The sequence below is a fragment of the Callorhinchus milii genome, unplaced genomic scaffold (assembly GCF_018977255.1).
Source record: "Callorhinchus milii isolate IMCB2004 unplaced genomic scaffold, IMCB_Cmil_1.0 Scaffold4, whole genome shotgun sequence".
NCBI lineage: Eukaryota > Metazoa > Chordata > Chondrichthyes > Chimaeriformes > Callorhinchidae > Callorhinchus > Callorhinchus milii.
The window spans coordinates 10379407-10405678 of NW_024704745.1; the positions used below are offsets into that span (position 1 = coordinate 10379407).

The following is a 26272-nucleotide window of genomic DNA, read 5'->3' on the forward strand; positions in this document are numbered from 1 at the left end:
CAAGTAGAGCACAAAAACGTGTGCACCACTGCTTTGTCTGATAGAGCAGCGAAGAATACAGTACCACAGTACAATTTGTCCTGTTCCTTTGCACATCTTCAACAGAACATGCTGGATAACCTTTCCCTAGATTTCATATTGTGCCTATAACATCAAATCATCTCAAAACACATCATGGTAAGAGTATTAAATATGTGCAGACAAACCTAGTTACCAATTTCCCACAAACAGCCAAGTGGTGGTTAATCAATTTTTTTTTGAGGTTTGTTGACTAAGATCCCCTTCTCCTTTCAGATAGTACCATGAGATCTTTATTGATCACAAAAGCAGACAGACAAGACTTTGGTTGAACATCTCATTCAAAAAATGGCACTTCTGATGATGCTGTAGTCTATTGACACTGTGTGTGTCACCCTAGCTTAAAGTGCCAGAGGTGAGGCTTGCACCCACGATCTTCTGACCCAAAGGTAAGAGTGCTTCTATTAATACATTTTGTTGCAGTGATAATGAATGAGAATCTGGCCAGATTTTCTTCTGCTTAACTCAGGAACACTGAAACCAATTCTAAATGGCACAATTTCTGCCTATCCTATTGAAATAACATAATTTAAATAAGCCAGTGCAAAACCCGGGTTCTCCCTGTTTGTAGAAGCTCAGTAATACATCATGCTGTGCATTTATCCTCATAGAGATGATGAGATTATGTTTTTTAAAAAAATGACCGCTGCAATATTCAGAATTATGCTAAACAATTACCTTTGATCAAATTACCTTTAATTTGGTAATTAGTATCTAACAAGATATATTTGAATTAATCTCTTCAGATATGATGAAGCTTTTCATACACTGAAAAATCTTCATGCCAAGGTAATGTTCACAAAAAGTATGTTAACATGAACTAAAAGCATACAACTTACCCTAAGCTTGTATTACTTATAAAAATGTCAGCTACAGAGAACTGCTAGTTGTTAAACCTTAACGCTATGGTAATCTTACATATATGGTTACAAGTTTCACCCTGACCCCTGCCAATGCTCATAAGAACATCAAGCATAGAACGAGAGGGGAAAAAGCCACTTATTTTCGCAGTCCGTGAGTAATATGTTCCATCTTGGAGTTTTCCATCACTTTAATATCTGAGGAAAAATGTTTGCAATATTCTCCCTGGTTTTGAAAGATCAATAAAAAAAAACCCTACTTGTCTATTCTTACATCCTATCCTGGACCACTTGGCTTTTTTATCCGAGCAGCTGAAAATCCTACATTTCCGCACAACATTTGACCATTATTCTCTATCTACTTCTGCTTGTAACCCTTATTATCATGCCTCATCAGAATTTAGTTCTGATCTCAAAAATATCAATTAAGATCTTATTAACTGTTTTATCTGGTCATTCCAAGCAGCAAATTCATCCACTGAAAATTATTGTATTCCTTCCAGTGTCTGATTTCAACTTATATTTATAGTCTTGCAATAGCCATAGTCGCATATTAATCCACCTTGGATGTAATTGAGCAGTACTTACCAGGATGGTCCCAGGCTCATTCCCTGGTTCTCACTGAGTTAAAGCATCTCAGCTGGGTTAGCAGTAGCAATGCTATAATTGCCTTTTTATCTTCCTTGTCCATGGAGTGGAATAATAGGCTCCTGCTCCTGTTTGTTATTTAGTACAAGTGCTCATGTGTGACTATCAAGTGAAGACAGGATCAGCTCAGCTGTGAATACCGTAGCATAGCCAAAAAAATCTGTTGAAGTTCACGGTCTGGATTTTAGGTGCTGTCTCAGTTAGTAGGACTCTCATGTGTGGTTCAGAAGGTTGTTTACTCGTGACTGAACTTCTCTAATGCAGACCTCACTGTTTTTCTACTTCTGATATCCATAAACTCCAGCTCATTCAAAATATCACAGCCCACATCTTCACCTGCACCAAACTGCATATGCCCGTCACCCCAGTCCCCAGTTTACACCGGCTCCCAGTGGATCGACTTCAGGGTTCTCACCCATGTTGACATGTTGTCATGCCTAGCACCTCATATCCCTATCTCTGATCCTTTCCCACTTTTCTGCCTGACCCTCTATTGGGCAAACTCAGGCTTGCTGGGAGTGACATACCCTCTCTGCACCACAATTAGCAACTGTGCTATCACTCTTTGGAAATCCCTCCCTCTAATCCACAGCCTCTCCATCTTTAATTCCTATCTGCCTAAAGATGCATCTCTTTGACCATAACGCAAGTTACCTTATTGTTTGAGATGTTGCAAAATGAAAAAGTGATAACTTCTGTACTATATTGTACAAGTATTATAATTAATGAAATATTACTGAGATAAGCATACGGAATACGCAGCTTTATAAATAGGGGGGTGGAATGCAAAAGTAAGGAGGCTATGATGAACCTTTATAAAACATTGGTTAGGCTCAACTAGAATACTTTATTCAGTTCTGGGTGCCACACTTTAGTAAGGATGTCAAGGCCTTGGAGAGGGTGAAAAGTACCTGGATGCTAACACGAATGATGGACTTCAATTATGAGAGGCTAGAGAAGGTAGAATTATTCTCCTTGGAGCAGAGAAGGTTAAGGGGAGATTTAATAGAGCCACAGAGTATGAAGATTACTCAAATAAACCACAGCTATAAAAATGTGGAAATAAAAGCCTGAATAGAACATTGAAACCTTTCAAGTGGTTCTTCTTCAGCTCAAGAAAAATGCACTTGAGGATGATTGTGTGGTTGGTAAAGGAGGTTTCTGAAAAAAGTTATTCTCAGACTAAATCGCAATTGTTACAATGTTAAAGAGAGTTAACGTCACGTTAATGTAGAATTTGTAAATGCAAGAAAAAGCTTAACATGTTTATAGCACCTAATAAAAAACATTTAAAAGTGTTTTAGATTAATTACTATCAAATGTAGTGTCAATTTGTAGGCCCCACGAGCAACAGTGACATGAATGACCAATTTATCCTAGGGACTTTTGTCCAGGAGAAACTTGGTGTCACATTCACCTGAAGAATGTGTTGGTCTCTTTAGTCCCTAGTGTTGGTTTAATGTCTAGTTTGAAAGACAGTACTTCCAAAAATGAGGCAGGTGATGTTTAGATGTTTATCAATGAAATAATGTTGCTTCTCTAAGAGTAATTACTAGAGTATTTTACCTTAAGTATTGGACTCTACAATGTACCAGTTTCGCTCTAGTATTGTATTAGAGCGTCATCCTAGAACATAGGTCCAAGTTCCAAAATGGGCACAGTCAAGAGTACCACCAGCCAAGCCAACCGTTACACAGCACAGCAACATATACAAATGTTTTGCTGCGTTGCTTGTACATGATGAAAATGACACATGGCTTTTGTGGCACTTCTCCCAAATACAAACATTATGTACAGATCTTCCTTAAGACCATGCCAGATTGTAAAATGCCTTTTCCTAACATATAAAACAGTGAACATTTTCTGCTGACTATAGAGTCTTAAATCCAATTGCATTTCTTGCACAAGCCAATTCTTGCACAGGCCAGTTCTGCGCAAAGCCTATGCCAAGTTAATCCCAATTAGCTTTTGACTTAAACCACTGAAAGAACCAGTCCTCAAATGTGAGTCAGGGCAACTCTCTGCAAATAACTAAATCCAACATTCATTCCATTATTGTGTGCTGTTTTCTTACATCTTCCCATGCTAGAGATAACATAACTATGCACAGAGTTCAGTGTATGCCAAAAGGAAAAACATTCTAACACATGCAAATATTTTTGAATGACAGTACCCTTAGGTCGATATTGGAAAGGAATTATTCTGACATTCAGCAACTAAAAATGGTAAAGAAAATAATATTTCTCAGGGCAATTTATTTGTAGCGCAGTACTTATTTATAAAGAAAAGCCTAACCATTTTTGAAAAAATAAAGCAACATTATTTCATTGATCAAATCTAAACATCAGCTCCTCCAAAAGCTAAGAGTTACAACTCTAGGTTTCAGTTTCACCTTGTCAGAAGGTTGAAAACTATTCCTCCATTTCATTTATCATTTCATGAAATATTCTTTGAAGATGAGACATGTGTTGTCAGATATGTTTGCAGAGGAAACAAAGGTGAGGGGGAACTTTAACAGTTGCGTTTTACTGGAAGATATCTGTCAACATGCCAGCGATGACATGCCACAGGTAGTCAAATTTTCAGTGCACAAGAATTAGTATTGATGATGGTAGTAGTTTGGGGCTCTGTTTAGGCTGTATATAGTTCTGGTGAGAGTAAAATAAGGAACCCTGCTGCCAGGCCCTGAAGGCAGTGCAGAGAGAAGAGCAGCAAGGCTGATCCCCAGTGTTCAAGGACAGAGCTTTAAGGAACAATAAAATGAGGTTCGATTCTTCAGACTTGAAATGATATACCTCTCAGAGGGAGATGTACTATTACTACTAATAATAATAATAATCCTTGCATTTGATATAGTGCCTTATCATGCCTTCGAGACGTCTCAAAGCATTTTATAGATTATATTGTAAAGTGAATTGACTATATTTTGTGAGCGAAGGTAGATTCTAAATGACAAAAGGTAATATTTTTCGATAATATTAATAATCCTTGCATTTGATATAGTGCCTTATCACATAGTCAAATGTCTCAAAGTGTTTCACAGGATTTTCTGTAAAGTGTAGTGACTATTTGTAGGTGAACAGATTTGCCAAGAAAGCATCCAATAGAGGATGAATTCTAGTTTGCAAAGGGCGATTTTGGGATGGGCACCGGAAGTGTTTCTTTACACAGAAGACTCATTTAAGAAATAACTGATGCTGTAATAGGAAGATGGTAGAATTAGGATTCTGGAAGGATGAGATCAAATTGGCCAAAGGGTCATATTCATCTAAACTTCATTTGTTATGGGGTGAACATGTGTGTGTAGATGTGCACAGATTTAGAAGAAAAACGTTTTCATTTGCTTTTCTTAATTGGTACTGGACAGGATAGTGATGATGGGGAAGGAAGGATATTGTGGACAGGAGAGGAAATCACTGATAGGAGGGTGGAAGATTACAAAGACATCTATTTTCCTGTACAGCCGCCCAGTCGTATAAATGGGGCAGCTCCAGTGAAACTGGCAAGAGCTTGTTTGAATTCTCACTTGGCTCATCAACAATGCTATGAAATAAATGAAGTCAGTAAGCTATGTACTCCAAAACTTGACATTCACAGCAAGGGAATATTAATTTTAAAAAATCTCATATTACGAAAAGCTTTATTTTTATTATTGTTATGTTCATTATATTGCTTTAGTACTCCCAACTCCTGAAAGTGTAAAATTATAATAACAAATAAACCCCGCATCTTTCACATCAGGATAATGTCTCATTGGTTCTCAGAATTTTATTGTAAAGTGCAGTGACACTGTATTTTGTAGAGGAACACAGTAGCCAGTATGCACACAGTAATATATAAACAATGATAATTTGATTATTTATAAACGTACCCTGCCCTTGGAGTATTAACTCTCCTCATCGCCCCCTTCTCCCCGCCCCTCCCTGTATGTTCATAGCTGTCAGCTCAGATTCACCTCTGGATCAGAAGGTTGTAGGTTCAAAACCCTTGAGGGCACAGTCTATGCTGGTGCTCGTGAAGATCTCTTTGGCGTTCTTTAGCTGAGAAGCTAAACCAAGATCCCAGCTGCTTGTTATAATAATATCCTTGCATTTGATATAGCGCTTTTCACATCTTCTCGACGTCTCAAAGTGCTTCACAGAATAGACTGCAAAATGAATTGACCGTATATATTTTGTGGGCGAAACGCGGCAGCCAATTGCGCACAGCAGTGTCCCACAAACAGTCGTGGATTGAAAATGACCAATTTATTATTGTTTTATTTTTGGAGGGATTATTATCAAGGGTGTGGAGTAAGGAAACTTGCCCAAGGTTTCGCCCTCTGCCTGGAATTGAACCCAGATGTCTCACTTGCAAGGCGAGTGCTCTAACCACTGAGCTACAGGATTCCAAGTAGATCTTGAAAATCCTATGATACTATTCAAAAAGGTGGAAGAAAGTTTCTCCTGGCATCCTAATCAATAATCCTCTAGGTAAATCGGTTGTTGATGTCATGATTATTTGTGGGATCATCCTGTGCACAAAATGTCTGTTTATCAACAAATGTCTGTATAGTTTACGGTGATCACTGAAAAGCACTTTGATATAATGCTGAAAGTACATGTTTGTTCATTCTTTCATATTTTTGTGAAAACAGTGACAATTATAGATAGTCCTTAACTACATAGAGAGAACAATGAATAAGGTAATAATAGGAATTACTTTGCAGTCAGGAATTAGCCCCCTTTTGACACAAGTATCCACGATTCTGGAATTTTCTTTCAGTGGATTATGTGATAGTTAACAGGTGGCTGCATGATCAAAATACCCCATTGGCAATAACAGCAGTAATTGAATGAAATGATGGATTCATCTAAAAGCAGTCCATCATCTGTCTGCTTTCAGCTTATAAATTGTAGTGTGCACTTACCAGCAAAACTAACACCATTCCAGACTCTGTTAAAATATAATATTCCAAGGTAATTGACAGTGGAATATATTTTAAAGAAAATAATAATAAAAAACACTAACTGTACTTTACAGTAAATCCTGTGATGCACTTTGGAACACCGTCCTGACATGAAAGGCACTATTCCGAATGTAAGGATTCTTATAACTTTTACAACTCAGAAATAGGCCAATCAGCTTAACATGTTTGTGGTGCTGCCTTCTGTTCCACTGTAGCAATTCACTCTATTCTCATTCCCCTATGCTTTTTCTTTGTAATTGTACTTTTATTTTCTTTCAAGCAATCATTTTAAATGCTGTTTGGACGTGTCTTACAAATAACTATTTATGGTAAAGCATTCCATATTCTAATAGCCCTCTGTGTTTTAAACAAAAGTAATCCCCCTTTTTTCAAATGAGATCTCTCTCAATTGTTCTTTAATATGTTTTTTGTTGTGTTTACGCGTACATTTTTTTACAGGAAACTATATGGTAAGAATGTTCCTAAAATAGAGGGGGAAATATATGAAGAAAATGTATCAAGGAAACATCTGGATAGCAGAGGGCTGCCAGAGGAGTGGTCTACATTGGACCTCTGCATCTCTTTGCAGATGGGCACAAAGCAGCTTTGGCAGGAGGCTGAAAGCAGGTCTGGCATCACACCGGAAAGGCTACGAGTTAGAAAAAAAACATTGTAAAATTTAGCGAAAAGGCAAGATGACCAAAAGCAAGAAGCCAGTCCTGGCAGTTTGAAGTTGAAAAGAAGTCAGTATCAGAGATGAAAGAAGCTTTAGTTTCCACATTTATTCAAAGTTCAGGTCTGCTGCATTCCAGGTACTTTGCATAATTGATAATAAACTAAATCTAACCATTGTTCTGCTGACACGATAGCGCAGTGCACTGCTGGACATTGACCTCCCGATCAAACATAAGACTGTTTGCCCTGAGCATTGCATTTCACTAACTGATCCTCTGCTGCCATCAGCACTATGCTCAGTTGGAAATTACAGCTGCTGGCGGTAGCAGTGCTGTTGTTTCTGGAGGCACTGAGATGCAACTGTAGGAGAGGCTTGACGTACCTTCAATGGTAGTGCCAACTATGGTTTCTGCTTTTTCATTAACTGGCCTCTACATGGCTTCTGCAGTACAGTGTCCAGGAATAGAGGGTAGAATTCACAGTATTGACAGCCATGGAGTATAATACAAAACCACTTTTTCAAGTAGCCAAGATTCAATACATCGAGTACACTTCGGTGGGGGTACATCACAGAATCCCAATGTGAATATGATGCACAATCGCGTCAGGCTAAACTGCTAAGCTTAGAATCCAGCAGTACCCCAAAACACACTCTGAGAACCCCAAGCTTTGGCTCTTGCTAATCTGTGCCTAATACTTTCCGAAATTAGGTAAATGGGATATGTCCCTCCAGGGAGAGAGAGCGCATCCTGTTCCAACAAGTTATGTTTGGAATTTCCATGTGCAGGTTGTTTGCATGAAATTCTCAGTTTGGTTGGGATACTCTTTATAGTGATGGGGTTCTGCATGTGGTTTCTGATGACCAAAATAAAACTGCTGAGATACCTTTAAGAATATTTAACAGAATTATCCAGCCAGCTAGCTTCTAAATTAAAATTGAAAGTTTGATTCTTTTTGTACAGAAATAAATAGAAACAATGTGCTCTAAAATATCATCAAATATTATCATTTTAAAGTGTTCACATTTGACCTAGTGAGTTAGGATCCATAAAGTAGATTTTTTTTTACAAGACCAAGTTTATTTTAAAGATGCACAAAACAGACACATTCACTGATTTTGTTCCTATCGTTCCTACTCTTCACCCAGATTTTGAAGAAACTCATGCACAAAATTTACTGTATTCCAGTATTAGCTCCCCAAAGTAATTATTTTCTCTCTGGAGTCTAATATGTGATGATTTCTAACATTATCAAAGAATCCAAACGGTGGCTCCTTGTTAGGAGTGCACATTAGAAGTGCATTCTGAACAGAGATTGTGTCAGAGCTGAGTTCTCCAATTTCTTTCCAGTTTCCCATTTAAGGAATCCCATCAGAAAATACCACTTTTTAGACCCCAGTGTGATTTGTATACCAGTAAATGAAACATATCTGTTCTATTCATAAACAAATGCTGTCTCATATGCTGCCTCATTGTTGCTTGCACTGTGAGGTGGGATAACTGTTGACACTGAAGATAAATACCTGTGGTTGTCATCTCGTTCCCCAGATTTCATAATAATAGGCAATGAGAGGTGAGGCATCTATCAGCTCTGGCTGCAATTATAGGAGCATCTGTTAGGATGTTCAGATGTCACATTAGTTTTATGAATTGAGTCAAAATGCAGAAATTTAGAGTGAATAAGCAAATAGTGTATGGTGTCTGCGAGGATTTACAGGGGCATTCCGAGCACTAAACTAACATAAATTATGTGCTCTCGGTGCTAGTGAAAATGACTCTGGTGCTCACATTCTACATTACTGACACCTTTCACATTCCTACTAGAGAAACTAGGATCAGTAACCATTAAACGTATTATCTCACTCCTGCTGTGTTGGCTCATTCGGCTTCCTAACATGCCTGCAAATTGAAGGAAACATTGGGATGAAAAATGGTAATTGAAAAATGGCAACATAAATGTCACCTTGTTGCTGGAAAAAGCACCATTGAACATAAAATGTTTCCTCCTGGGAGCCCATGTAGGTCAATCCAAAAGTTTTTTAAATTAATTTGGCTGAACCTTGCATGTAACAATGTACAACTACTATTAATCTTAAAAAAACTAATCCTAATGGTTACAACAGCTCACTTGCTATCATTGTTGGCTGACATTTTGGGATTAACATCCTTGACTTGGCTGCTTTAAATATTTAGACTTCACCATAGGCAAGGTGAGAAAGTCATTTTTGTGTATTCCTCTTCATTGAAATTAACATTGAAATATTCAAAATTATCCCTGGATTGCAACTGTCTAATGTATCTGCATACACTCGGTTTATGCTTGTGAATCGTTAATAATAATAATCCTTGCATTTGATATAGCGCTTTTCACATCGGGAGGACGTCCCAAAGCGCTTCACAGGACACACTGTAAAGTGAATTGACTGTATATTTGTGGGCGAACGCGGCAGCCAATTGCGCACAGCAATGTCCCACAAACAGTCGTAGATTGAAAATGACCAATTTATTATTGTTTTGGGTTTTGGAGGGATTATTATTAGGCGTGTGGAGTAAGGAAACTTGCCCAAGGTTTCACCCTGACCTGCCTGGAATTGAACTCAGGTCTCTCACTTGCAAAGCGAGTGCTCTAACCACTGAGCTACAGGACTCCACGCACTTCCCAAAGCACTTCACAGGATACACAGCGAAGTGAAGTGACTGTATTTTGTGGGAAAAACGCAGCAGCCAATTGCACACAGCAGTTAAGAAGTTCAATGAGAACTTGTGTTTAAATAACCCATTTCACTTTAAAGATCTGTTTCAAAGCAGTTGTCTGGTGTACATACATACACCAATTTTAAAAGCAATATGGGTCTATTTGACCATGAGTTAGAAATTAAAATCCTTCCATGTTTCTGTATGACCATTTGCTTGGGGCATTAATTCCTCAGAGTTAAATTTGCCAAAGCTTTTCCTGCAAAGACATTTTGAGTTTTAATGTGTAAGAAAAAGTCACATAAAACTCATCCTAACTATGAACAACTTTAAATGCAGAGATGTCTGTCCAAAGTAGTTTGAACATTCAGTGGGCAGCCTTGGATCTGAACATATTGAGGCAAAGAGCCAGCTTTATGCACTTAGACTCACAGGAGGTGATTGCAGCTGTTGCAGTAGTAGTAATGTCATGTTATCTCAAGAGACAAAGAACATCACATATAACGGTGTCATTTTAATACAGGACTGGCAATGACACAAGTCAGTGAACACCAGATGGTACAGACATTAGAAACAAAAAAAAGTTAGTCTTTATTGGATTTGGAGAGTAGCAAAGTCAAGTCTGAAGATCCAATCCAAATGCCAATAAACAGGTTTGTGAGTCTCCCGTGACTACCAGGAAAGATAAGCACATCCTCCTGATATTATGCCACTCACGAGCAGATTCATACATCTCTTATGAGCATCATTAATCCACACGAGAAAACAGATAAGTGCTCTGTCACTACACACTTCCCTCATTATAGATCAAGGGGATATTGAATACACACTCCGCAGTTAGACGATAAGCAGTTTTACTAGTTTGGTCGCTCAATAATAAAATGAAGTCTATTTTTGTTGCTGTAATCAAAGAAACCCACTGTGATGGCAGATTTGCAGTCCTAGATCGTGCACAGTGATGGCATGAACATTAAAAGGAATGAGATATCCTGAAGCCTAAAATTGTAGCTGGTATTAGATTGAATGACTATCTTGTCTTAAAATGTAAGATTGCGCAAAACTTGTGGAAATGTTTTATTTGGTTCCGCATCTTTTAAAAAGAAACAGATTCTAAATTAAGCCTAAATTTAAGCACAGTGTTATTTTTTTAAAAACAGGAATTTCTAAACTTGAGAAGAGAGTGTTGTAGAGTAGTGTAATTACTATGTGTTGGTGAACGTGGCAGCCAATTTGCACAAAAACTTTCCACAAACAGCCATGATGTGGAAAACAAAAGTGAAAAATAACAATATCTGGAAGAATGTTGATCAGGACACTGGTAGAAACTACTTTTCAATTACTGCCTTTGGATCTTTAACGTCTGCCGAAGGACAGTACCGGGCTCCCTGAGCACTGAATTGGGACTTCAACTTGCTGATAGTATAGCACCATCATTAAACATCAAAAGGCAATAAAAGAAAGATTTTTTTTCTTTGAAACGTACATTGCCATCAGTATTTAACAAAGAAATGATGATAATCCTTGCATTTGATATAGCGTCTTATCACATCTTCGAGACGACAACAAAATTACATTTGTAAAGCGCCTTTTACGTCAGGAGGACGTCCCAAGGTGCTGAGACATCTCAAAAAAGCGCTTCACAGAATATACTGTAAAGTGAATTGACTGTATATTTTGTGGGCGAAACGTGGCAGCCAGTTGCGCAAAGCAGTGACTGACAACTGGTCGTGGATTGAAGTGACCACTTTATTTTTTTTAAGGAATTATTACCCCCATAAAAGCAATGCGCCAATGACAAACAACTAGGTTCCTACTTATTGTTAGGTAAACAGGCGTGTGGAGTAAGGAAACTTTCCCAACATTTCGCCCTGCTGGGAATCAAACAGGTCTCTCGCTTGTGGGGCGAGTGCTCTATCCACTGAGCAACAGGAATCCACCTGCAAATAACATGATGGGAAAGTGATGACGAAGGTACTTCCATCCCATTCTGTTGTGATGTTATCAGATATTTCTACGTCCTTGTGATTCTGCTTCCAGTGGAACTTGTTTCTCTCCACGAGTGCATGAGGGCTCATCTGATTTTATAGACAGATAAACCACACATTCGCTCAAAAGTCCTTGTTAGCTCAGTTTATAAGATTGATGTGAATGGAACAGATATCTCTTTATGGTATGGTTCACCACCTGGTGGTGTGCAACTGCATGTGCTTTTTCCCAACAAATTATTTTCCTCAAAATGTTGACTCCCAACTAGGATCCAATTGCACAAGAGCTGGGTGCCCTCTGGTATTTTATTAATGTAGTTATCCATTCTTCATATACATGTCTAGACACTGATTGTCAGAAGTCAACACGATTGTAGAGGAAACGCATCCCAGCCCACTCCTGACTTCGCTGTCATCCACACACATATGCACCTTCCAATAAGGCCCTGGATGGCAAGTGCCCTGTCTGAGATCAACTAACTCAGCACAAACCAGGGATTGATCAACTGAACTACTGAAGAAATCTGAGACAAATGTTTTCAAAGTCTATGTTTTGTAGAATTATTGATGGTCAGATTAGTTGTGCAGTACGTTGATATTGGTATAGGTTAAGTCTAACTAAAGGTCACAGTGTGGTAAACATTACAGAAGCAGTCAAGGCATATTTTAAAATATTATAGCTGTGGACATTGTTCTCCTGCTGTGCCCAATGATCTACTGAGGTGAAGATTGTGATGTGCCGATGTGTCTTAATAGATTGTTAGGTAGAAATTCCACTTGGATATAGATTTACTCAACATAGCATTCTGTAAGTTATTTCTAAAAAGACAGAATATTGACTTAAAAGTTACAGCAGAGCTCAACAATTTGCCAAATTCTGTGCACTCTGAAATGCTCCATTGATAGAGTAAACGTAGGCCCAGTTGGACTTTACACTGTGATCCTTGTGATTCTGCTTCCAGAAGAACTTGTTTCTCTCCACGAGCCCATGAGGGCTCATCTGATTTTATAGACAGGTAAACCATACATTCGCTCAAAAATCCTTGTTAGCTCAGTTTGTAAGATGGATGTGAATGGAACAGCTGAGTTGGGGGTGTGAGAAGGTCGGAGAGATAGGGAGGTGCCAGGGAATGAAGGGATTTGAACACGAGTGTGAGGATCTTGAAGTCGATAACATTTGGTGATGGGGAGCCAGTGGAGCCTGGCCAGAACTGGTGAGATCAGGGTACGGAGTTTGGTCCGGGTAAGTATGCGGGCAGCAGAGTTCTGAATGAGCTGGATTTTTTGAATAGTGGAGCTGGGGAGACCGGCGAGATCCCTATTAGTACATAGGAGTCCTGTAGCTCAGTGGTTAGAGCACTCGCCTTGCAAGCAAGAGACCTGGGTTTGATTATGGTCAAGACGAAACCTTGGGCAAGTTTCCTTACTCCACACACCTGATAATAATCCCTCAAGAACAAAAAAAAATAATAAATTGGTCACTTCAATCCATGACTGTTTGTGGGACACTGCTGTGCGCAATTGGCTGCCATGTTTCGCCCACAAATATACAGGCAATTAACTTTACACTATATTCTGTGCAGCACTTTGAGACGTCTAGAAGATGTGAAAAGCGGTATATCAAATGCAAGGATAATAATATAATAATACCCATGTATATCTTATTGAATCTGTTAAGAAACTCTGCAATATCCAGTTGTTTAATAAACAAACACCTCTACCCTTGACACAAAACTTAGTCCCGAAGTCATTATTGCTAGTGTTACCATCTTCATAAACATCACAATTTTCATTTCATTTTCTCATCAAGTTAGTCTAACCTATGGTTAAAAAGGAATATTCTCTTTGTAAAATCTGTACCTTTCAAAGCTGTTGGTGTGATGTGCTGCATCAATTTATAAGAAGGGTTGAGGTGTCCAAATAGTGCTGCTGTCTGAAGGCAAGTGTGATCCAGCAAGGAGTCAGCAACATGTGGATTTCAAACTGAAATCAACAGGGAGGGATCCTTGCACACCTCCGGGCTGCTTCATCAGGGATTAAATAACCAAATAGATTTTAAACTGAATGTCTTCTATTATATGCTGCAGGTGTTTCTGTGTACTGTCGATCTATCTGCCACAGTACTGTGATGTCACTTCTTTTTGCTATGATTAGAATTGGGATTAGATGTGAAAAAAAAGATTAAATAGAATGTAATACGGCTTGTGTCATCAGTAGATTTACAGATCGTTAGGGACATCTATCGATGAGTAGTGGAGGTAAAGAACGAACGTGAATAATATTAAATATGTCCTATAATTATCAAAGAATATCAAGTGAGTGTGGAGTTAATGGTGGGCTGGAGGCATTGTATTGCGGCAGAGAATCAATCTGATCTCCACAATTCCTTCGTGCAGCGGCTTCCGTGCTTTACACTCGAAGCTGTCTCTTTTTAGATTTATAGATAGTGACATAATCTCTGCTGAGTGATTTAGAATCCGAGATGATGCTTTGAAACTGCAGGAGAGACAGATTGTGTAAACTCATCTTGTGATTGGTGGGATATGTGTAAGTATATATATATATATATATATATGTATGTCTTGCTCAGCAGGCGCTGGCCTTCTCCATGTCCCCGTCCTCCCTGCTCCACCATCTGCAGAGAGACTGCAGTCTTCCTGCCCTCACCCTCTGAAACTCCATCTAGGAACCCCTCTGCCTCGTCCCCTCCCTTGGCTCCTTCAAGGCCCATCTCAAGACCTTCCTCTTCGACTGTGTCTTTGGTAACCCTCCCAACCCCCCCTTGCCCTCCACCCTCATGATTCCAACCCCCAGCTCTGGTTTCACTGTCCAGCGCCTTGGGACGTCCTGACGAGAAAGGCACTGTATAAATGCAATTGTTGTTGATGTACTCTGATATGTAGACCAGTAACTTAAACTTGAGGGAGTTGACTCTGCACAAGCAAAAAATCCATTAATTTCTGAATTACTTATCATGACCTTTCAAACTAAGATCTTGAATTATTTTGAATTTTTATTAGTCAGTGCCATATAAAATAGTTCTCATATGTTCCTGATCCTCTCTCTTTCAGCTAATTCTAATGTAGATTGGCTGTGTTACTTTCATGTTATGAAGAGGTGGACATTGGAAATGCTCCATTCCCTGAGGTAATAAAGAGTTCCAGTATGCCATAGGTGGAGTCACTGATGGCCAGTCAATCTGACAGCCTTGATACATATCACTTATTCTGCATGAATTTTTCAACGTGGAATTTAGTATAAAACAGAATAAAGATTTGTATTTCCTGTTTGGTCTTGTTGAGCCCGAGGCAGAGTTTGGAGAGCTGGAGAATGAAACTGACAAGCAAGGCAAGTTGTATTAATAGACTTAGTAGGTGTCAGCTAACAAATTTGTTTCAAGTGAGATTGGTTGGCTGGCTGGTTCTCTACAGTGGTGAAATTACTCCGTTAAATCATTGTCCACTCTGTCAGCATACTGACAATCTTTTTTGTCATTGTTTAATGCCAGTTTTCTCCAATTTCTTCCTTTCTGCTGGCTAAAGTTCCATGGTCTAACTTCCCTTTGATACCTTGTCAAAGAGGCCACTCTTTATCTGTGAGGCTTGACAGTCAGTATCAGAAGGGTATTCGACAGTTCAACCCAATGCTGTCCTTGCTCAATGTGCAAACGAGTTAATCTGCAGTACGAGTCTTTGTATATTAATCACAGAAGAATAAACCTTGGCTGCTGTTACCCTCAGTAATTCAGAGACCCTGAGGCCAATTGTAATGTCTCTTGTCCCAGATGAGATCCGGTGACCTTCTGGTCTCTGGCTAAGTTCTTCATTGGGTGATGCCTTTACACAATTGACCACCGGAGGGCGCTCTCGGCTGACAATCTTTAAGCTTTCTAATTTGCTAAGGTCTATGTGTCATCATTTGAATTGCTCTTCAGACCAATCATGGAAACGTTAACAATTGTGTATGTGGAAATCCTCTAAACTGAAATGATCCGCAGAACAAAAAAAAACTGTTGTTTTCTTTGCTATTTTATTTCTTCCTTTGCTTTCACCTTGTTTTCTGACAGGATGGAAGGACAGCCTTTCCTTTCCATAGCTGAAACTCAGGAAGGATAACCTCAGTGAGGCACAATAGCCTTCTTCATTTCCATTCCTCTTTGGATGGAATGACAGAGCTCATTACAACCACAGCAGGCGAACAGGAATAGATGTAAGACTCCTAATTTATAACCATTTGTACAGCTAGTGCTGTTCCCTCTAGATTACCAAGTAGGGGAAGTTCATCAGAATGTTTCAACACAGTCTACCTTTCTAGTCTGGTCTCATACCACCACTGTATAAATAACTGTCTACAGTCAATATATACCAACAAGAGACACTGTTAGACCAATCAATGCGATTTATTAACTGACAAAAACCTGTTAACAGAAATTCTTCTCAGCCAAAACCATCTATTTATCACATTTGATAAATATACTACAATATTTAGTTATGAATAAACAAATAGATTTTTTACAAGGAAGAAGTTAATGGGGTAAATATCTAGTTAATTTAATGAGGCTTCTCAGTCTCCTCCATTAATCAAAATTGAACTAGGTCTCCATGAGTGGATAGTAGGTTGATGAGGCTCCTCTTGCTCTTTGGCGTGGGTGCAGCCTCTCTAGTGATTCATTCTCTAGATATTGTGAGCTCAAATTTCCCAGAAATGATTTGTACACAGACAGCAACCAGAGTCACTTCACAAGAATGAACCTGTGAGTCAATAAACACACGGTCAGGTTCTGCCTTTTCAATGACATGATTCAGTTTTTAGATCACTTGACTCTTATCAATCATTATTTTTCAAAACTATTGAATTATTAACTGAGACAAGTGTTGTTAAAAAGAATAAACAAAAAGCTGGAAATGATTACAGATCAGGTCTGTTCTGTACTCTCTAATCTGAATTTCTTTTTGTCCTTTTCTGAAGGCTGACCCATGTTGCGATACAGTTTCCACTTCTAACATAGAGCCCACAGGTTATTTCCCTGTGAAAGTGCACCCTTTCAGATCCTGTCCAACCCTTTCAGATCCTGTCCAACACCCCCCAGCTGTCCAAAACACCACATGTATATCCATCTGAGGTCACTCAATAGCAATCAGAAGTGGAAATCATGGCTAATTTCTCCCTCCTTGATTTCTCAGCCCAGAAGGACAGAAGCCAATTGGAGTGAGGCCATTCCTGACCCAGTAAACTGCGCTGTGGCACAAGTTGCCACAAACCCAGGATCTCCCTTGTCTGTATGGCTTAGTGCTATGCGATTCATCTGCCCATTGAACCAGCAAGCAGCAACAGTGCAATGATCTCATGAAGTAATTCAGATGGTTCTAGTAATTCATAAACAGTGTCATCAGTAAAGCTTATAACTAACATGTGATGCTGAGATTGGAGTCTGTGGGACGGTTTCATTCCATTGTCCAGTGTTTTTTTCAGACAGCAGATTTAATGTTATACTTCAGTGATCTGATGCTGTAGACTGAAGAATTATTGATTTAGCAAATTACTGCAGATTCGTTGACGCACAATGAGCACTTGATCACTGAAATATTTCAGTCGGTATATATTGAGCGAGTATATCATCCGATATCTAATATTTGTGCCCTTCTGAATCATTTTCAGCACGATCTTGAGATCTCACAATTTTGTATATCAGTGCCCAAAAGCATCAGAGAAAATCACAGCACTGGATGAAAAAAAGACAGCAAGAATCCAGCAAGTGGTACTGTGGGTAATTGAGTGCAGTGACTGGTTTTATAGGCCAGCATGGCAACCATTTTGCACACAGCACGATACCATAGCCATGAAGTGAACAACCAATTTGGTGTCAAGGATTGCTGGCCAGGCCACTGAGTCCAACTTGACTTTTCTTTCCAATATTGTCATTGGATCTGAATTTAACGTCTCCTCTGAAAGAAGTCGTCGCTGACAATGCAGAACCTCTCAACACTACACTAAGGTGTGAAATGTGCACTCTACCTCATTTATACATTCTAATTACAATAATTACACCTAATTACTTATTATCATTAACCACTGGCTAAGTACTTATGGGGTGGAAAGTTGAATATGAGATTTGATATGGCTGGTGATAACTAATATACTGTATATTGTATTGTTCACTCCTATGATCTCATCCTTTCCGAATACCTCCCTTACCATCCTCTCATTACAACATAAACAAGTTTCTTAAATGAGTGAAACATTCTGGCCTCAATCACCCTGCCTGGTAATTTGTTCCAGCCTTTAATTACCTTATGTGTAAATAAATACTTCCTGGTGCTTAACCTAAAATTGACCCTTAAAATTGACCTTCACAACACCAAACCTGTGCCCTCCTGTCCTGCTGCCTTGGCAGGTGTAAATGTATGATTCTGGTTCACTTTCTGAATGCATTTAGCATTGATACAGAATACCTCAATAAGGTTTCCTCTGAGATGACTCTTTTCAGGGTTGAAAAGCTCCAGCTTATTTTAGTGAATGATGGTCATGGGTCAACTGCGCAGATATTTTTTCACGATGGGGAGTAAACTAGCATTCTGCAGTCCTCAAGTATTATATATTCAGTGTAAATGATAACTTGGCTCTGTCTGTCACACATGAATACGTTTTGCAGTTACCAGCAGTAGAATTCTGATAGGGTGTCTGAAAATATGTAAAATATATTTTTTCTTGCTATGTTTTTATACAACAAGAAAATTAGTTTAGCTTGAGATTAACTATTTTCATGGCATGACTGAGACAGTGCAAGGGAACAGGTAGGTCACTCGATAACAATCAGAAGTGCAAATCATGGCTGATTTCTCCCTCTTTGGGTAAGAAATTTGTCCTGTCTGTTCAAAATAAAAATGAAATATCCATATCACCCTAATATAAATTTGTCTCGCTAACTGAAAAAGGAAGAACATTGGTAAAGCGCAAATTGCCTTCATCCTCCCTGACTCTCACGTTGGTGGAGAAAATTTAAAAGGAAATAGAATACAGCGGTCACAAATAAATTGGTCATACAATCCACAACTATGGGACACTGCCGTGCACAATGGCTGACATGTTTCTCCCACAAAATATAGTCAATTCACTTTACAGTATATTCTGTGAAGCCTTTTGAGACGCCTCGAAAACATGATACGGCACCATATCAAATGCAAGGATTATCATTATCACAGTGTGAATGTGCATCATCAGTGCATAAGTGTCCACGTTGATCTTTTCTACATTGTTCTGGTTTCAGTGCATATGGTGTCATAAGTTAAACCAACATTGTGTGTGTGTGTGGCTTTATGTCTGTGATGGGACATCTCGGGATGTCCTCCCCAAATAAATTTGCACTCTATCGATATCCACATGCAGGCATTTCCTAATTGTGGCCAACACATCCCTCAGAATGAGTGCAAAACAGTGAAAATCATACCAACATTTCCTATGTGCCCCCCTCAGGTTGTTCAAGGATGGCCTAAGAACAGGTCACCTCACCTGCACTGCCATTTCAGAAAATAGCATATTATGTACAGGAACAAAACTATGGTGAAAAATGCAATTAGCACATTGCACTGCCTGATATTAATATTACACTTATTCTTTAATATGGTTATCTGTGGTCCTAAATCCACCCATATGCTCTACGGCAGTTTTTCGTGTCATAATCTTTGTAGTCAGGTCACAGTAATTGTTTCTATCAATTACCAACTAATGAAAGCTTCAATTACATTGTGAGCGCATTCAAAATTGAAATCAGTAATTGGATTATAATAAAATAGGAAGGAAGATTGCAATGAGGTGAAGCTTTAGCACCACCTAGTGACCAATAGATCCTGTTTCTGATAGAGATACAGTAAATGCTTCCTCCGGCTTTATATTATTCAGGTCATTTCACCTCCTGCATTGACACGGAAACCATTATATATTACTGAGGGGAGGGTGCTCGACCAAAATCAATCAAAACATGAATATGGATAATATGAATCTAGAAGACGTTTAGAATGTTTGTATTACAAATGTTGAATCATCACCAAAATGCAAAAATCTGCACTAAAATACAATAATTTGCATTTATATAGTGTCCTTCACACTGGTACATCGCGGATAGCATCTCGGAGCGCTGAAAAATTGCAGAAGACGGATTTCCACAAATGGAGAAAACAGAACATTAACTAAGCAGCTGAAAAGATGATTTGAATAATAAATGTACATTTGATACTGTACGTTATTATCTCGAAATGTCTCCAAATACTTCAGATGAGTTACTTTGAAGTGTAGTGACTGTTCAATATCATGAAGCGCTCCGGGACGTTACTCCGCGTGAAGGAGGCTATATAAATTGTTGTATCTATGTTTTGTTTCTGATTTTCAGGTCACTGTGAAATCATTGTCTTATACCGTACTGTCCTTTAATACATTGTGTACATGCCCATTGTTTCTTAGAGAGTGAGTGCCAGGCTACCTGTAGTATCTGATGGCCGAACTGTGGCCGAAATTCCACCTGGTGCTCTGTACCAACTTTGACAATGCACAATTATAGTGGCAAATCTCACTGGAGGCGAACACCATCAATGTTGCTTACATGTAATTTCAACCAGAATTTCAGCCCTCTGATGTCTACAAACATGCACTTAAGAGTGTAAGAACGTAAGAATTTTCTAGGCAAAAGAAGACCAAGGTCCATTCAGCTTGGCTTCCTCTCTGCTGGCAGGGTGGAGCCATGTGTGAGTACAAACACCGACATGGACTAGTTGGGCTAAATGGCCTGTTTCCATGCTGTAACATTTTATAAAATTCTGGACAGTTCATTTAGTCACTTTGTTATCTGCTCTTCCTGCTATAAGCAGTCCAATAAGTGTCAATATTTACCTTAATTGGTGCAGGTGACACAAGCCCGAGCTCTGCCTTACCTGTTCAAGGTGTCCCACTGCCCACAGAACCTCTGCTCAGTGTTGTACTCATGTGTTAGTCTAGCTCACATGCATTATTCTCATGAATGGAGCTGCTACATTGCTTTGCAATCACAGTTGTAAACTTCTTCAGAAATGAAACTGCAATGCCCTTTTATTGGGCATTTATAAAAAATGACTTTTACAGGCATTTATTGTTCAAGCTTCACCTGTCAGAAAATATATTTTTAAAAGCCGATCTTTTGTATTTGGACCTCTCCAAAAAGGACTCATTGGCTTTGTCCCAAATAATTATTTAATCGCTACAAATGGATTTGCCCTGGCAATTGTTGATCATTTCTGGAAAGATGAATGAAGCATGAAAGCTTCAAATCATTTTCATTGAATGTTTCAGTGAAAATACGTTTCAAACTATTTCAAGATGATAATTAAAAGAATGGATCTGTTGCTAAATGTTTTCCAGCCCCTTTTTTAAAAATTTTACTTGGCAATTTCTCAGAGGGAGTTTCATTTTGAATATACAGCCGTACCAACTATCTGAGACTTGACACTGAACCCATTTCCCCGAGGCCTTTAGAATTATGTTAAGTGCTTATTATTTGTATGTGATTTTGCAATGATTTGTTTTAATTTTGTATTTACAACTATTAGCCTTCTAAACTCTACCTTGCTAATTGCTATTAAGCTCTTTGTATGCATCCACTGTGGTGTTTCTGTGGAAGAGGCTGTCTGTAAGTGCTTTTAGACCTTCTATGTGTCAGATGCCTGCGATAGAGACATTGGTCACTTGCAGATCTGCAAAGGATTTGCAGAAAAAATTCTACTGCACTAATCGATCAGATGATTCTGCATTTTGAAACAATCTGTGCAGGCACACAGACTTGAAACGGCCAAGCTGCTTCCAATAGTGATGACATCTTTTTGATGTCACCCAACTGAAATGCACTGCATGACGATAATATGCAGTGACTGTTTACGTTGTGAACAAGAAAATAAGCACCATGTAGGGATTTATTCTGAAAAATGTTCATGAATTCCATTAGAAATGGATCCTGTATCCTTTTCACTTGTACCAATGAAAATTGATAAGTCAGGGAGGGAGGAGCATTGGGTGAATTGCAAACAAATGGATGGGGGTGGTGGTGGGAGGGGAAACAATCAGAGAAGACGAGGGACACATTGGATTTAATACTACTGGCAATATTTGTGGGAATAAAATGTTTTGAATACATAAGAAGCAAAGAGTGTAAAAAAAATACAAGTATTTTGACCTGGAAAATAATACTGGGAACTGGAATTCAGGAATATAGAGAGCTTCACTGAGGAGAAGGAGAGGAAGTTCCTCACCTTAATAAAATTAGGGGCCTGAGGTGAATTTTAGAGAACAATCTTACATTTAATCTTCATTTCCAAGTCGATTTTCCACTTATGGGTAGGATCTGTAATGTGTGCAAAGTTAGCTGGTCTCTGAGCTGAACTCAGAGCAAAGCTATGAAATCAGAAGATAGTTCTTCTCACAGTGGGTTGCAATAGTGTACAATACACTCTGCCGGAAGGCCTAAGGGTATTAAAGGATCAGGAGGACAGGGCAGGGAAATGGGATTAAAAGATATACCATGTTAACAAAATGGTGGAACAGGGTTGACGGGCAGAGTGTCCTACTCCCATTCCAGTTTTCTTATGTTAGAACGATTTGTGTAAAGTCAAAATGTTTTGAATTCTTACTATATGTCAAATTTTGCTGTCGTGGCAATCGTTGATCATTTCTAGAAAAAACAAATGAAGCATGAAGAATGCACGATGAAAGCTTCAATTGCTTCCTGTAAACATCTTGACTCTGTGCTATGAGCAATGGTAACATGATCTCCACCAGGAGCTAGGAATGACCGTGTGAACACAGTTCTAAACAGCTGTGACTTTGGCTGTCACAGGTATAGTGGTTATATTAATGGTGTTGAGATCTGAAACAATTAGCTCAGTTGTTGGCCTTGTTGCTTCAGAGGGGATTTTATTTACTACTTAAGGTTATGGTTAACCAATCCTGTCAGGAATTGCTCCAAACCTGACTAACATCTGCAACAAATAGCTAAAATCAAATGAGCCAGGCTCTGCCACTGTTAAGCACTCTGAGACGCTACCCAACATGGAGGACGCTATATAAGTGCAAATTGTTGTTGTTGAGTTAAAATCATGAAATCTTCCAGCACAGAAGGGGGCCATTCAGCCCACTGTGCCTGTGCCGGCTCTTTGCTCTTATCTCATAGCCCTGGAAATTTTTCCTTTTCAATTCTATTATCAAATTTGCTTCCACCATCCTTTCAGGTAGTGCATTCCAGATCGTAACAACTCTCTTAAGTAACGAAAATTCTCCTCGTCTCCCCTCTGGTTCTTTTGCGAATTATCTTAAATCTGTGTCCTCTGGTTATCGACCCACCCACTAGAGGAAACAGTTTCTCCCTATATACTCTATTAGAACCGCTCATAATTTTGAACAGTCTTAAATCTAATTAGTTGTTTTACATTAGTTACCTAAGAATGTCCAAGACCGGAAAAAATCATTGTGGTCCAATTGTCCAGTTCCAAAGTACAACATTTTTACACTCTTATCTTTCATGCCCTTCAATTGTCATGAGCTCAAGTTCTGATATGAAATAATACATTGAATAGTTGCCAATACATGGCTCTCGTCTTAGTTGTGGTCAGAAAAGCATGAGACTGAGATAAACATTGTTTAGCTGTGGCTGGAGGAGGGGAGGAATTTGCCCCCCTGCTGATCATCCAGGCATTATCTTTGGTGTTAGTGCCACTGCAGTTAATTTGCAGAGCTGTAAAATAACCATAACATTTAAGGAGAGAAAAGGAAACGTGACATTGTGAATCTGTAGGTGATCTGTAGAGCAGATTATCATTAAACACTAACACGTCTTTAGTGGACTTACTTCAAAGTACTAATGGCTGTTAAACATTTACATCAGTCAACCTTCTAGCACTAACCCTAGCACTTTTTTTGTGAACGGGGTTTACATTACCAGTTTGTTTATCTGCTTCTTGCCAAGATTCTCCCTTTATGCAGTCTGCTTCATCAGAATATGTTAACTCTGGACATTTCTTTCAGTATTTTTGTTAATAGAAAAATTCTTCTTTTCGTAGAATTGTACAGCATAGAAGGAGGCCATTTGGATCATTGTGTCTGTGCCGGCTCTTTGAGAAGAGCTATCCAAATCAATCGCACTCCCCCATGCTCTCTGCATAGCCCTGCAAACTTGTCCTCACCAAATAATTATCTACTTCTCTCTTAAAAGTTGTTAACAAATTGGCTTCCACCACCCTTTCAGGCAATGCATTTCCGGTAATGCATAAATAATTATTATGATTCCTTTTATAAAAAATTATATTTCAGAAGCTGCCAGTTAAGATGGACATTAAAGGTGTTCCACAAATACACAGTCTCTACCCTTCACAAATGCTTTGAGACATTATTGCAAGGATTATTTTCAAATGCAAGGATTATTATCATCTCACAACACTATATGAAAAGAGAAGTGAGTTTATGACTTTGTGGATGTTTGGGACCTTGCTGTCCTACTCTTTCTGAGTTTCAGGTTTAGTGTCAGCCTGGCTCAGCTGGTAGCATTCTTGCCTCCGAGTCAGAAGATTGTAGTTTCAAACCAATGTCAGGACTTTGAGCTTGCAGTCTAGGCTGTTACTCCAGTGCAGTACCGGGGGAGGGCCTCATTGTCAAAGGTGGCTTCCTTCAATGGATTTTAACCCAAGATCCATTTTTGCAGGTAGACAACAAGATTACATTTGTATTGCGCCTTTTCACGTCGGGAGGACGTCCCAAAGCGCTGGACATTGTATAGCATTTCAGACCCAAGCTGGGGTCAGGGGGAGAGAAGGGAGGGGAACGGGGTGGCCAATGGCATGGTCGAAGAGGAGGGTCTTGAGGCAGGACTTGAAGGAGACTAAGGAGGGGGTGAGGTGGAGTGATTGGGGATGGAATTCCAGAGCGTCTGAAGGCTCTCCCGCCAATGGTGGGTCGGGGGACGTGGAGCAGGCCGGAGCCGGCTGAGCGGGGGAGCGGTCGGGTTGGTAGGGGGTAAGGAAGTCGCAGAGGTAGAAGTAAAGATACCATGGCACAATTTGAAAACAAAAAGGAATTTCTTACAATGACCTGCCCTCCAAATACTCCAGATAAAATTGGTTATTCACTTTGTGGCTGTTTGTGGGATGTTGCTGTGTGCAAATGGGCACATTGGCAAATGCCACATTTTCCCATAAAGTCCACAGTCCACCTGAAGTGAATGGCGCTATATCATATGCAAGGATTATTATTTTAACAAATGCAAAGATTATTACTGTTTGATGAGTGGGTTAAAGATCTAATGCCTGATCAATGTGTTTAATGTGTTCCACTTTTTTTCTTGCAGACTAGTCAGCTGATACCCTGGACTCCTTCAGAAGTGAGCTGAAGGCTAGAGCACCAAAACCCCTAAAAACAAAGGAACTCAATTGCCACTGTTGGCATCAGTGGGATAGAATTTTAGGCCTTAGTGTTAATTTTTCCTTTTGAAATATTAATTTTTAACCTATTACAAGAAGTTTAACTCTTTTTCACATCATTTAGTCCACGTTAATGCAGGATTTATTCTTATATGCAGTATAAGAGAATTGAGAAATACTTCAAGTTTCATTGCCATTAGGTCTTTAAGATTGGTTGGCTGCTGTGCATGGGGAGATTGATGCTGAAACAATGATGTGTCCTCATTTCTAATAGCCAACCAGCCCAAACCCATGGGGAAATATACGGTGTGGAAAAATTCAGTATTGAACTTTTTATAATTTTTCACATACAATACATTCTGAATAAATAACATCATTGTAAGTTACTATGCTCTACAACTTGGTAAGAGAAACTTAGCTTTGTTTTTTTATTTAAAACATTTTTTATGAGAAAATCTTGTGGGGAAAGAATTGAAGGGCTGCTGTAGAACACAATTCCCATTCTCCGACTGGAGCCTTCCCCTTCTCCCAAATGGTGAAGAATTGCTGTGCAGCCTGTGTTAACACGAGAGACTTATGGGATCCTGTTATGTGAGGTACTTCATTTATCTTTGGGTTATTTTACTCTTAATCCAGGCATTTTGATACCCAGGTGATACACATTTTTTGTATTGATGACTAAAAATGTACTGTGTTCAGTAAACTTCTTTCCAAAGTTTCAATTCTTTCAGGATTCTTTTTGGCACAGTTGGTAGCATTCCTGCTTTTTGGATTAGTAATTTGTGTGTTCAAGACACTCCTAAGAATCTGAACTCGTTGTCCTCCTGACACTCCGGTGCGGATTTGTGTGGATTCCTTGATTAAAAATCCTTCAAGACTTTTAAAAAAGACACCAGAAACAAAATCCTCTCCAAATGTTGTGAATCCTGCATTGCTGAACTGGAGAAAGCAGCTACCG

At 39.1% G+C, this 26272-nt stretch overlaps 1 long non-coding RNA gene across 3 annotated transcripts in view; it reads left to right on the forward strand.

Annotated features, from left to right (window-relative positions):
• Positions 1–26036, forward strand: part of LOC103180131 — a 33843-nt gene extending 7807 nt beyond the window's left edge. The window contains exons 2-5 of one of the 3 annotated variants that reach the window (XR_006085023.1): positions 295–467; positions 17546–17882; positions 19981–20121; positions 25242–26036. This is a non-coding gene — a long non-coding RNA (uncharacterized LOC103180131). Of the gene's footprint in view, positions 1–294; positions 468–824; positions 868–17545; positions 17883–19980; positions 20122–25241 lie in introns of all 3 variants that reach the window. The other 2 variants (XR_006085024.1, XR_488065.2) reach the window with 2 other exon arrangements.
• The last annotated feature ends 236 nt before the right edge of the window (positions 26037–26272 follow it).